The following is a 13,280-nucleotide window of genomic DNA, read 5'->3' as shown; positions in this document are numbered from 1 at the left end:
GGAGCACCAGGAGGAAACCCACGCAGACACAGGGAGAATGTGCAAACCCCATACAGACAGTAGCCCGAGGAGGAGAAGGAGCAGAAGGAATACTGGGGGGTTTGGAGAAACCGCCTTCACATAAATGGTTCAGTCAGACTGAAATTTCAGTCAGAAAGTTAGATTGGAGAAGGCTGGCAGAAGATTTGAAAGAAGTTTTCAAAATCATGCACAGCCTAGCCAGAGTAGATAATGTGATGCCATGTTGACTAGTATGTCATGGTGCCATAGTCTTACCTGACCATAGGGGCTGCTTCCTCATTCAAGAGAGAAGCAACTGGTGATGATTTAATCTGAGGGTCAGCAAACCTTTAGGCAAGGGAAGAGGTTGAGAAGGAAAGCCCTTCATGGGAACCTGAAACTGGCAATGTGTATTAAACCTACTGTTGACATCACACTGCTCTGCAAACCATTGACCCAGACAACTGGGCTCAGCCAAATCCCTCCCAGTAATAGAAGCATTGAGAATAAGAGGGTCGATTTCAAATACATTGCAAGAGAAGGAACTGGATGTGAGAAAGAAACTTCGCTCAGTGAGTAATTAGATCTGGAAGACATTGCATGAAACTGTGGTTTTGGCAGGTTCAATCAAAGGCAGTAGATGATTATTTGATGATAAACAATGTAAGAGAATGGCACATGGTCAGAAAGCTTGGACACAATGGGCCAACTGGCCTGTTTCTGTGCTTTTATAATTTGGTGAATCACAATTGCTAATTGAACCTCCACATAGTCAGTTTTGAACTTCTGCTATTCGGTATGTTGAGTGATATAAATGACAGGAATGTGCAGAGATTGGGACTAGGACCCCAGCTATTCACAAGGTATGTCAATGATTCAGATCGAAATGTAGTGTTTCAAAATTTGCAGATGACACAAAGCTGTATTAAAGGGTCAGCTTTGAGGAGGATGTAAAGTTAATTGGATTGGCTGCGTTAGTGGGCAATCTGCGTGGCAGATGTAGTTTTGTGTGGATAAATGTGAAGTTTTCCACTTTGGTAGAAAAACCAGAAAGGCAGGTTATTTGAATGGCTGTAAATTGGGAGAGGGGTGTTTTGTGCATCAGTCACTGAAAGGAAGTGTGTTGGCGCAGTCGTCAGGAAAGGAAACTGACTGTGTGTTGACATTCAGAGCAAACAGAAAGGAATAACGTGTCTCACTGCGATGAAACAGGGCATTGGTGAGGCCACATCTGAAATACTGGGTGCAGTTTTGGTATTCTTGTTCGGGAAAGAATGTTCTTACGATCGAGGGAGTGCAGTGAAGATTGACCAAATTGAATCCTGAGATGACAGGATTGACACATGAGGAGAGATTGAGGTAAGGATTGTATTCATTGGAACTAAGAATGAGGGATCTCATGGAAACCTATAAAATTCTGCTGGGACCAGCCAGGTTAAATGTAAGAAGGATATTCCTGATGGTGGGCGTATCGAGAGCCGTGGGATACAGTTTAAGATTTAGGGGTAAATCTTTTCGATCTGAGATGAGGAGAAGTGTCTTCACCCAGAGAGTGGTGAGCCTGTGGAATTCACACCACAGTTGAGGCCAAACATTATATTTTCAAGAAGGAATCACATTTAAATCATGTGATTAGATTCTGTGCAGTGTAGAAACAGGTCCTTCGGCCCAACATGTCCATTCTGACCCTCCGAAGAGTAACCCAGCCAAATTCATTTCCCTATATTTACCCCTGAATTATTCCTAGCAGCGTGGTGGCTCAATGGTTAGCACTGCTGCCTCACAGAAGCAGGTGCCCAGGTTCAATTCTTGCCTTGGGCAACTGTCTGTTTGGAGTTTGCACACTCTCCCCTTGTCTGTGTGGGCTTCCTCCCACATTCCAAAAGATGTACGGGTTAGATGAATTGGCTATGCCCATATGTTCGGTGATTCTGTCAGGGGGAAATGTAGGTAAAATGAGTCTGGATGAGTTACTCTTCAGAGGGTAGGTGTGGACTTGTTGGGCTGAAGGGCCTATTCCCAGGATCATTTTGAATCATGGCTCAATGGATCAAACAGTCTCCTCACGCTCCTATTAGCTATGTTTCTATAAAGTGAGATATGGAACATATGCTATCTATCGGTGCACATTTCTGTTAAACTTTCAGAAAGGATTATTCAATACTTTATTTGGATTGGCAGAAGGAGGGTAGAAATGGGAGACAGGGATTTGCAGCTTCGGGGAACAAACTGAAATTGTCTGTTTCGAAGTTCCATCCTGTATTTAACAGTGCTAACTTATATAAATACATTTTAAGGAATTAGTAAAATATGTATTGCTGATGAGAAACTTCAATCGTACATCACACTAAGATCTGAGACAGTCACTGAATTCTTCACCTTAATGTGATCTTTCATTGTGTACATCTGATCTATCAGTGGGAAAAAAACTTTCAAATATCAGTCTGAGACTGGAAAAGCAGAAGAAAAAAAAACACCCGTGAGAGTGTTTGGGTGAATTGAAGGTTACAAAGACCTTTAGCCAGTTCCAGAGCCTGGAAAAGAACACTTTCCCATTTACTGGAAAGCTACACTTCTGGGGCTCCAGCAAGGTCACACTGAGGAGAGGTCCTTCAGTACTGACTGTGGAAAGAGGTTCAATCAGACCGAAAAATTCCACTGTACACCAGTGAGGTCACACTGGGGAAGGAGCATTCACCTGCTCTCAGTGTGGGAAGGGATTCATTGACTCATCCCAGTTGCAGACACTAGTGCATTGACAAGCAACTGCAGCAATGATTCTGTAATTACACACATCAAGGACTGACCCATGTTCCTTCTGACAATTGCTGTCTGCTTCTGCCAATTTTAATACAGCCAGTAACTGGAGATTGAGGTACTGGATCCACAGCTGATTGGACTGTCATGGCTGCCATGTCCCTTTAAAAAGCTCCATCTGATCATTCCCCATAATACAGGAACTTACATCAGAAATACTTTAAAATCACTTTATGCACTTTCTGATTTCATCCTGAATTGATTTTGCTGCAAACTTTGCAATTCTGTATCTGAGATGTTCTACTCAGTAACATCTCCAATGAGAATGTGCTGATGGATTCTTGCTGACAATTCTGACTGAGTTACATGTTCCTCACAGCGGCTACTTCATTCTCCACCAGCACGAAAGGGAATGGGGATTAGTGGAGAAGCGAGAGCCCCCAAATTGTGCTCTTTTATCTGGTCTGGAATTCCCAATGGGACAGGAACGGAGCCAACTATAATTCTAGTAACAGATTATGGGAAATGACTGTCTCATAACCCGATTAAATCTTCAGAAATGTACTGTTACAGAAAATACTCAGTCTTTGATCTTGTGAAGAAAGATTTCATAGCAGTTTACTGACTGACAGATGCAGGACAGCCCTGTTCCAGGATAGGACTCCAACATAGATCCAGACAACTTACAAGATTTACATCTGGGAGTCACAGACGCCCCAAAAACAAAACAGTCAACTCATAGGTGACTGAAAAGTTAATTATGAAGATGTAGCAGTTAAAAGTAAGAAGCTGAACATGAACTGTTCCAGGTGAGAATTGTTTCCTCGTCCCGGTGTCAAAACATATGGTGAACACAGAGCGAGTGAGGTGATTCACTTTGGAAGGAGCAACAGGAATAAAAAGGACTGGACTAATGGTAAGATTATTGGTAGTGCAGATGAGCAGAGAAATCTTTGTGTTTATGCACATAGATCCTTGAAAGTCGCCACCCAGGTTGACATGTTTGTTAGGAGGCATATTGTATGTTTGTTTTCATTAGTGGAGGGATCTCAATCTTTCTACCACGAGGAGCCACGAGGTCATGCTGCAGATGCACAAAACTGTGGTGCAGCTGCACTTGAAGTATTGTGTACAGTTCTGGTCACAGCATTATGGGAAGGAGGTGGAAGCTTTGGAGAGGGTTCAGAGGATATTTACTAGAACGTTGCCTGGTTTGGAGGGAAACTCTTATGAGGAAAGGCTGAGGGACTTGAGGCTGTTTTCATTAGAGAGAAGAAGTTTTAGAGGTCTCTTCATAGAGACATACAAGATAATCAGAAGGTTAAATGAGGTGGACAGTGAAAACCTTTTTCTTTGGATGGTGATGGCTAGCATGAGGGGTCATAGCTTTAAATTGAGGGGTGTTAGATACAGGACAGATGTAGTTCTTATTCAGAGAGTAGTAGGAGCGTGGAACGCACTGCCTGCAATAGTAGTAGGCTCACCAACATGAGAGCATCTAAATGGTCAGTGGATAGACATATGGATGAGCAAGTTTTGAGAAGATTTGTAGCTCAGGTTGAGGTTTTGGATGTAGGTTGCTGGCTGAGCTGGAAGGTTCATCTCCAGACATTTTGTTACCTTACTAGGTAACATCTTCAGTGGGCCTCAGGCGAAGCAATGCTGAAAATTCCTGCTTTCTATTTATGTTTGGGTTTCTTTGGGTTGGTGATGTCATTTCCTTTGGTGATGTTTTTCCAGTGGTGAAGTCACTTCCTGTTTCTTTTCTCAGGGAGTGGTAGATGGGATCTAACTTGATGTGTTTGTAGAGTTCCGGTTGGAATGCTGTGCTTCCAGGAATTCTCGTGGGTGTCTTTGAGGCGGTTAATGTCACGGCAACAGTTGGCTATGAAGAGATCGAGGGCGGGTAAGAGGCCAGCACGGGGTGTCCAGTGGATGGGGTGTGTTGGAGGCGGGAGAAGGGGTCGTCAGAGGGTGGGCGAGAATCCTGGTTGGAGGCGAAGGCGGTGGAAGAATTGTTCGACGTCTCGCCACGTGTTGAACTCGAGATGGATTCTTAGAACAGCTGGTGCTGGAGCCTACCAGGGAGAAGGCAATTCTGGATCTGGTATTGTGCAACGAACCAGAATTGATCAGGGACCTCGAATTGAAGGAGTCATTGGGAAGTAGTGACCATAATACAATAAGCTTCAATCTACAATTTGAGAGGGAGAGGGTACAATCGGAAGTGACAATATTTCAGTTGACTGGGAGTTGGCTATCCTTTTCTTCTTCTTAAATCACGGAAATAGAAAAAACACACCGGATCATCAACGCCACACTCACAGGAATCCGATTCACGAGAGAAGAAGAAAAGAATAGCCAATTCCCATTCCTAGACGTGATGGTACAGAGAACACCAGACGGAGAATTCACTACAAGGGTATACAGGAAAGCCACACACACAGACCAAGTCCTAAACTATGAAAGCAACCACCCCAACACACACAAACGAAGCTGCATCAGGACAATATTCAAAAGGGCTACAACACACTGCAGTACACCAGAACTGCAAAAAGAAGAAGAGGAACACCTATACAAGGTATTCGCCAAAAACAGATACCCGCGCAATTTCATCAGCAGATGCCTAAGAGAAAGACCACGGAACGAGGACATACCACAACCAAAAGGACGAGCCACACTACCATACATCAGGAGCATCTCAGAACTGATAGCCAGACTACTGCGACCCCTAGGACTCATAACGGCACACAAACCAACAGCCACACTCAGACAACAACTCACCAGAACGAAGGACCGGATACTCAACATGAGCAAAACTAATGTAGTGTACAAAATACCATGCAAGGACTGCACAAAACACTATATAGGACAAACAGGAAGACAGCTAACAATCCGCGTACATGAACATCAACTAGCCACGAAACCACACAACCAGCTATCCTAAGTAGCCACACACGCAGACAACAAGCAACATGAATTCGACTGGGACGACACTACTATCATAGGGCAAGCCAGACAGAGAACAGCCAGGGAATTCCTAGAGGCATGGCATTCATCCACAAACTCCATCAACAAACACATCGACCTGGACCCAATATACCAACCACTACAGCGGACAGCTGAAACTGACAACCGGAAGCGGCAGAGACAGACCACTATAAACACCAGAGGAAACATCAAAGAAGCGCTTCGCAGGAGGCTCCCAGGCACTGATGATGTCGCCTAGCCAGGGGACGAAACGTTTGCAACAAAAACTTCCAGCTCGGCGAACAGAACCACAATAAAAGAGAAAAAGTATAACATTGCAAAGATAAGTGGGAAAACGGAGGACTGGGAAGCTTTTAAAGAACAACAGAGGATTACTAAGAAGGAAATACGCAGAGAAAAAAATGAGGTACGAAGGTAAACTGGCCAAAAATATAAAGGAGGATAGTAAAAGCTTTTCTACGTATGTGAAAGGCAAAAACAAATGGTTAAGACTAAAATTGGGCCCTTGAAGACAGAAACAGGGGAATATATTACGGGGAACAAAGAAATGGCAGAAGAATTGAATTGGTACTTCAGATCTGTGTTCACAGGGGAAGACACAAGCAATCTCCCTGAGGTAACAGTGGCTGAAGGACCTGAACTGAAGGGAATTTATATTTGCCAGGAATTGGTGTTGTAGAGACTGTTAGGTCTGAAGGCTGATAAGTCCCTGGGGCCTGATGGTCTACATCCCAGGGTACTGAAGGAGGCGGCTCTAGAAATCGTGGATGCGTTGGTGATTATTTTCCAGAGTTTGATAGATTCAGGATCAATTCCTGCGGATTGGAGGGTGGCTAATGTTGTACCACTTTTTAAGAAACGTGGGAGAGAGAAAGCAGGAAATTATAGAGCAGTTAGTCTGACCTCAGTGGTGGGAAAGATGCTGGAGTCTATTATAAAGGATGAAATTACTGCACATCTGGATAGTAGTAACTGGATAGGACAGAGTCAGCATGGATTAATGAAGGGGAAATCATGCTTGACTAATCTTCTGGAATGTTTTGAGGATGTAACTCTGAAAATGGACGAGGGAGATCCAGTAGATGTAGTGTACCTGGACTTTCAGAAAACCTTTGATAAAGTCCCACATAGGAGGTTAGTGACCAAAATTAGGGCGCATGGTATTGGGGGCAAAGTACTAACTTGGATTAGAACATAGAACATAGAAGAATACAGCGCAGTACAGGCCCTTTGGCCCTCGGTGTTGCGCAGATCCAAGCCCACCTAACCTATACTAACCCACTATCCTCCATATACCTATCCAATGCCCGCTTAAATGCCCATAAAGAGGGAGAGTCCACCACTGCTACTGGCAGGGCATTCCATGAACTTACGACTCACTGAGTGAAGAACCTACCCCTAACTTCAGTCCTATATCTACCCCCCCTTAATTTAAAGCTATGCCCCCTTGTAATACCCGACTCCATACACGGGAAAAGGTTCACACTGTCAACCCTATCTAACCCCCTAATCATCTTGTACACTTCAATCAAGTCACCCCTAAACCTTCTTTTCTCCAATGAAAACAGCCCCAAGTGTCTCAGTCTTTCCTCATACGATCTTCCTTCCATACCAGGCAACATCCTGGTAAACCTCCTCTGCACCCGTTCCAGTGCCTCCACATCCTTCCTATAGTATGGCGACCAAAACTGCACACAATATTCGAGATGCGGCCGCACCAGAGTCTTATACAACTGCATCATGACCTCAGGACTCCGGAACTCAATTCCTCTGCCAATAAAAGCCAGTACGCCATATGCCTTCCTCACCGCACTATTTACCTGGGTGGCAACTTTCAGAGATCTGTGTACATGGACACCAAGATCCCTCTGCTCATCCACACTACCAAGTATCCGACCATTAGCCCAGTACCCCATCTTTTTGTTATTCTTCCCAAAGTGAATCACCTCACACTTAGCTACATTGAATTCCATTTGCCACATTTCTGCCCAGCTCTGCAGCTTCTCTATATCTTGCTGTAACCTGCCACATCCTTCCTCACTGTCAACAACTCCTCCGACTTTCGTATCATCCGCAAACTTGCTCACCCAACCTTCTAACCCCTCTTCCAGGTCATTTATAAAAATGACAAACAGCAATGGTCCCAAAACAGATCCTTGCGGAACACCGCTAGTGACGGCACTCCATGAAGAAACTTTGCCATCAACTACTACCCTCTGTCTTCTTCCATCCAGCCAATTCCTAATCCAAACCTCCAACTCACCCTCAATGCCATATCTCCGTATTTTCTGCAGTAGCCTACCATGGGGAACCTTATCAAACACCTTACTAAAATCCATATATACCACATCTACCGCTTTCCCCTCATCAACCTCCTTCGTCACCTTTTCAAAGAATTCAATAAGGTTTGTGAGGCACGACCTGCCCTTCACAAAACCATGCTGACTATCCTTGATCACATTATTCCTATCCAGATGTGCATAAATCCTATCCCTTACAATTCTCTCTAAGACTTTGCCCACAACAGAAGTGAGACTCACCGGCCTATAGTTACTAGGGTTATCCCTACTCCCCTTTTTGAACAAGGGAACCACATTTGCTATCCTCCAGTCTTCTGGCACTACTCCTGTAGACAAAGCGGACATAAAAATCAAGGCCAATGGCTCTGCAATCTCCTCCCTTGCTTCCCAGAGAATCCTAGGATAAATGCCATCAGGCCCAGGGGACTTATCTATTTTCACCTTTTCCAGGATTTCCAACACCTCTTCTCTACAAACCTCAAAGCCATCCATTCTACTTATTTGTGACTCAGTATTCACATCGACGACAATGCCCTGTTCCTGAGTAAATACTGAAGAAAAGTATTCATTCAGTGTCTCCCCAATCTCTTCCGCCTCCACACGCAACTTCCCACTACTATCCTTGACTGGACCTATTCCTACCCTAGTCATTCTTTTATTCCTAACATATCTATAGAAAGCCTTAGGGTTTTCCCTAATCCTACCGACTAAGGACCTTTCATGTCCCCTCCTTGCTGCTCTTCGCTCCCTCTTCAGGTCCTTTCTGGCTACCCTATAACTCTCAATCGCCCCAATTGAACCTTCACGTCTCATCTTGAGATAGGCCGCCCTCTTCCATTTAACAAGGGATTCCAATTCCTTATTAAACCACGGCTCCCTCGCACGACCCTTTCCTCCCTGCCTGACAGGTACATAATTATCAAGGACACTCAATAGTTGCTCCTTGAACAAGCTCCACATATCATTTACACTCTTGCCTTGGAGTCCAAGCCACACATCCTAAGTCATGCCTCACCGCATCATAATTTCCCTGACCCCAGCTATAACTCTTGCCCTGTAGTACACACTTATCCCTCTCCATCACGAGAGTAAAAATCACCGAATTATGGTCACTATCCCCAAAGTGCTCACCTACCTCTAATTCTAACACCTGGCCTGGTTCGTTACCCAGAACCAAATCCAGTATGGCCTCACCTCTTGTTGGCCTGTCTACATATTGTGTCAGGAAACTCTCCTGCACACATTGAACAAACACTGACCCATCTAACGAACTTGAGCTATAGCTTTCCCAATCAATATCAGGAAAGTTAAAGTCCCCCATAACAACCACCCTATTACTGTCACTCATCTCCTGAATCACCTTCCCTATCCTTTCTTCAATGATTCTAGGACTATTAGGAGGCCTGTAAAAGACTCCTAACAGAGTGACCTCACCTTTCCTATTCCTAACCTCAGCCCAAATTACCTCAGATGGCAAGTCCTCATCCATCGTCCTTTCCACCACTGTAATACTATCTTTGACAAGCAATGCCACACCTCCCCCTCTTTTACCCCCACCTCTGACCCTACTAAAACATTTAAATCCTGGAACCTGCAACAGCCAATCCTGTCTCTGTTCTAGTCATGTCTCCGTAATAGCCACAACATCGAAGTCCCAGGTACCAACCCACGCTGCAAGTTCACCTACCTTATTTCGTATACTTCTTGCATTGAAGTATAAACACTTCAAGCCACTTTCCTGTTTACAGGCACCCTCCTTTGAAATTGATGCCATGTTCCTAACCTCCCTACACCCCAGGCCCTGCACCCTGAAGCTACAATCTGGGTTCCCATGCCCCTACAGAGTTAGTTTAAACCCCCCCCAAGAGCACTAGCAAACCTCCCCCCAAGGATACTGGTGCCCCTCAGGTTCAGGTGTAGACCATCCTGTTTATAGAGGTCCCACTGTCCCCAGAAAGAACCCCAGTTATCCAAAAACCGGAATCCCTCCCTCCTGCACCATCCCTGTAGCCACGCATTTAAGTGTTCTCTTTCCCTATTCCTCGAATCTCTATCACGTGGCACGGGTAACAAACCAGAGACAACAACTCTGTTCGTTCTAACTCTGAGCTTCCAACCTAGCTCCCTGAAAGCCTGTCTAACATCCTCGGCACTCCTCCTAACTATGTCGTTGGTGCCAATATGCACCACGACTTCGGGCTGCTCCCCCTCCCCCTCCAGGACCTGGAAAACACGATCAGAGACATCACGTACCCTTGCACCTGGGAGGCAACATACCAAACGTGAGTCTCTCTCGTTCCCACAAAACCGCCTATCTGTGCCCCGAGCTATCGAGTCCCCAATTACTACTGCTCTGCTCTTCTTCACCCTTCCGTTCTGAGTAACGGGGACAGGCTCCGTACCAGAGACCTGAGCCCCGTTACTTACCCCTGGTAAGTCATCCCCCCCACAAGTATCCAAAACGGTATACTTGTTCTTGAGGGGTACGGCCGCAGGGGGTCCCTGCACTGGCTGCTTCCTCCCAGTCCCCCTCACTGTCACCCATCTATCTGCCATCTTTGGAGTTACTACATCCCTATAACTCTGATCTATGACCCCCTCTGCCTCCCGAATGATCCGAAGTTCATCCAACTCCAGCTCCAGTTCCCTAACACGGTCTTGGAGGAGCTGGAGATGGGTGCACTTCCTGCAAGTGTAATCGGCAGGGACGTCGATGGCATCCCTCACCTCATACATGTTGCAGGAGGAACATTGCACTGCCTTCACTGCCATCCCTCTAAAGCTAACTTTTATTTAAAAAAAAAAACTGGGTCTAAAGAATACAACAAGCAAAATTCAGCACTTACCTACTTACCACAACAGGTGTTATTATTAGGTTAGAGGAGGAGGGCGGGTGGGAGGCACTACCCGTGTAGTGCCTCAGGTTCCTCTCCTTCGCGCTTTTAAATGGGGAAAAAACCTACCCAGGTAAGCTTACACTAACTGCTTCCGGGTCTTGGATTGAAAGTTGGTTGGCTGATAGGACACAAAGAGTAGTGATAAATGGCTCCATTTCGGAATGACAGACAGTGACCAGTGGGGTACCGCAGGGATCAGTTCTGGGACCGCAGCTTTTTATAATATTTATTAATGATATGGAAGATGGTATTAGTAATAACATTAGCAAATTTGCTGATGATACTAAGCTGGGTGGCAGGGTGAAATGTGAGGAGGATGCCACTCAGGTGGATAGAGCTTGTAAGAAGGCCTATGGTGTATTAGCATTCATTAGCAGAGGGATTGAATTCAAGAGTTGTGAAGTGATGTTGCAACTGTACAGGACTTTGGTAAGGCCACATTTGGAGTACTGTGTGCAGTTCTGGTCGCCTCACTTTAGGAAAGATGTGGAAGCTTTGGAGAGGGTGCAGAGAAGATTTACCAGGATGTTGCCTGGAATGGAGAATAGGTCGTACGAGGATAGGTTGAGAGTGCTAGGCCTTTTCTCGTTGGAACGGCGAAGGATGAGGGGTGACTTGATAGAGGTTTATAAGATGAAATAGATAGAGTAGACAGTCAGAAGCTTTTTCCCCGGGTACAACAGAGTGTTACAAGGGGACATAAATTTAAGGTGAATGGTGGAAAGGTATAGGGGAGATGTCAGGGGTGGGTTCTTTACCCAGAGAGTGGTGGGGACATGGAATGCGCTGCCTGTGGAAGTGGTAGAGTCAGAATCTTTGGTGACCTTTAAGTGGCAATTGGATAGGTACATGGATGGGTGCTTAAGCTAGGACAAATGTTCGGCACAACATCGTGGGCCAAAGGGACTGTTCTGTGCTGTATTGTTCTATGTTCTATGTTCTATGTTAGGCGACTACAGGGTGACCTGGACAGGTTAGGTGAGTGGTCAGATGCATGGCAGATGCAATTTAATGTGGATGGATGTATGGTTATCCACTTTGGAGGCAAGAACAGGAAGGCAGATTACTACCTAAATGGAATCAATTTAGGTAAAGGGTCAGTACAAGGAGATCTGGGTGTTCTTGTACACCAGTCAATGAAGGTAAGCATGCAGGTACAGCAGGTAGTGAAGATGGCTAATAGCATGCTGGCCTTCTTAACAAGAGGGATTGAGTATAGAAGCAAAGAGGTTCTTCTGCAGCTGTACAGGGCCCTGGTGAGACCACACTGGAGTATTGTGCGCAGTTCTGGTCTCCAAATTTGAAGACAGACATTCTGGTTATTGAGGGAGTGCAGCGTAGGTTCACGAGGTCAATTCCTGGAATGGCGGGACTACCTTATGCTGAAAGACTGGAGCGATTGGGCTTGTAAACCCTTGAGTTTAGAAGACTGAGAGGGAATCTGATTGAGACATATAAGATTATTAAAGGATTGGTCACTCTGGAGGCAGGAAACATGTTTCCGCCGATGGTTGAGTACCAAACCAGAGGACACAGCTTAAAAATACGGGGTAGATCATTTAGGACAGAGATGAGGAGAAACCTCTTCATCCAGAGAGTGGTGGCTGTGTGGCATGCTCTGCCCCAGAGGGCAGTGGATGCCCAGTCTCTGGATTCATTTAAGAAAGAGTTGGATAGAGTTCTCAAGGATAGTGGAATCAAGGGATATGGAGATAAGGCAGGAACAGGATACTGATTAAGGATGATCAGCCATGACCTACTACTGCATCTATTGTCTATTGTTAATCCAGGAGTGTAGGGGGATGAAGGTGAGGCCTCTGCTGAGGACTGATCTTTCATCCTCAGAGAGGGGGAGGTATGGAGGGATGGTGAAAATACGGCAGCTCGCACCTGGTGTGGGGCTGGAGCTGGGAGTGTAGGCACGATTAGGTGTGGGGGCGGAGTTAGGCGTGGGGACGGAGTTGGGCGTGGGGGCATAGATTGACATGGGGGCGGGGTTAGGTGTGGGGGTGGAGATCGGTGTTGGGGCGGAGATCTGTGCTGGGGCGGAGATCGGCGTGGGGGCAGAGATCGGCGTGGGGGCAGAGATCTGCACGTGGCGGAGATGCATGCGGCGTGGTCGTTGTGCAGGTGAGCGACATCACTGGGGGCAGAAGTAGATGCGGCGATGGTAACTCCGGGGGCGGAAATGGTTGTGGCAATGGCAGAAACGGAGTTGTTCCCGGTGGCTGTGGACCCTGCGAAGGCCGCGAATCTGTTGGCGATGGTCTTCCTGGCGATCGTGGAGCCGGTTGTCTGGGCGGCGATCACAGAGGCTGTATGGTCAGTGGGAGTG

Source organism: Chiloscyllium plagiosum, unplaced genomic scaffold (genome assembly GCF_037043375.1).
Source record: "Chiloscyllium plagiosum isolate Xiang-an unplaced genomic scaffold, Cpla_swu_hap1 HiC_scaffold_28, whole genome shotgun sequence".
Classification (NCBI taxonomy): Eukaryota; Metazoa; Chordata; class Chondrichthyes; order Orectolobiformes; family Hemiscylliidae; genus Chiloscyllium; species Chiloscyllium plagiosum.
This window is presented reverse-complemented; position numbering follows the sequence as displayed.